We start from the raw sequence: 939 nt of genomic DNA on the forward strand, positions 1-939 counted from the left end.
CAACGCTCTATCCGATTGAGCCACCAGAGCTGAGAAAGGCTTGTTGACCTCCTGTTCATGTGAACACTGCCTTCCGTTCACATAGTTTTACCTCGTATAGGGAGAAGTTAACCAGAGTTATATACTCTGGGCGGGACTTGAACCCGCAACGTTTGGATTAGAAGTCCAACGCTCTATCCGATTGAGCCACCAGAGCTGAGAAAGGCTTGTTGACCTCCTGTTCATGTGAACACTGCCTTCCGTTCACATAGTTTTACCTCGTATAGGGAAAAGTTAACCAGAGTTATATACTCTGGGCGGGACTTGAACCCGCAACCTTTGGATTAGAAGTCCAACGCTCTATCCGATTGAGCCACCAGAGCTGAGAAAGGCTTGTTGACCTCCTGTTCATGTGAACACTGCCTTCCCTTCACATAGTTTTACCTCGTATAGGGAGAAGTTAACCAGAGTTATATACTCTGGGCGGGACTTGCACCCGCAACCTTTGGATTAGAAGTCCAACGCTCTATCCGATTGAGCCACCAGAGCTGAGAAAGGCTTGTTGACCTCCTGTTCATGTGAACACTGCCTTCCGTTCACATAGTTTTACCTCGTATAGGGAAAAGTTAACCAGATTATATACTCTGGGCGGGACTTGAACCCGCAACCTTTGGATTAGAAGTCCAACGCTCTATCCGATTGAGCCACCAGAGCTGAGAAAGGCTTGTTGACCTCCTGTTCATGTGAACACTGCCTTCCGTTCACATAGTTTTACGTCGTATAGGGAAAAGTTAACCAGAGTTATATACTCTGGGCGGGACTTGAACCCGCAACCTTTGGATTAGAAGTCCAACGCTCTATCCGATTGAGCCACCAGAGCTGAGAAAGGCTTGTTGACCTCCTGTTCATGTGAACACTGCCTTCCGTTCACATAGTTTTACCTCGTATAGGGAAAAGTTA

General features: G+C 47.2%; 5 non-coding genes across 5 annotated transcripts; all 5 read right to left on the bottom strand.

Moving 5' to 3' along the window:
* Positions 1-122: 122 nt before the first annotated feature.
* On the bottom strand, positions 123-196 carry Pmar_PMAR015140. Its single transcript has one exon. It is a non-coding gene; the product is annotated as a tRNA-Arg (tRNA).
* Positions 197-288: 92 nt separating this feature from the next.
* Pmar_PMAR015141 lies at positions 289-362 on the bottom strand. Its single transcript has one exon. It is a non-coding gene; the product is annotated as a tRNA-Arg (tRNA).
* A 92-nt stretch (positions 363-454) lies between these two features.
* On the bottom strand, positions 455-528 carry Pmar_PMAR015142. The gene has a single exon. It is a non-coding gene; the product is annotated as a tRNA-Arg (tRNA).
* A 91-nt stretch (positions 529-619) lies between these two features.
* Positions 620-693, bottom strand: Pmar_PMAR015143. The gene has a single exon. It is a non-coding gene; the product is annotated as a tRNA-Arg (tRNA).
* A 92-nt stretch (positions 694-785) lies between these two features.
* On the bottom strand, positions 786-859 carry Pmar_PMAR015144. Its single transcript has one exon. It is a non-coding gene; the product is annotated as a tRNA-Arg (tRNA).
* Between the last annotated feature and the right edge of the window lie 80 nt (positions 860-939).

Source organism: Perkinsus marinus, assembly GCF_000006405.1.
Source record: "Perkinsus marinus ATCC 50983 genomic scaffold scf_1104296928198, whole genome shotgun sequence".
Taxonomy (NCBI): domain Eukaryota; phylum Perkinsozoa; order Perkinsida; family Perkinsidae; genus Perkinsus; species Perkinsus marinus.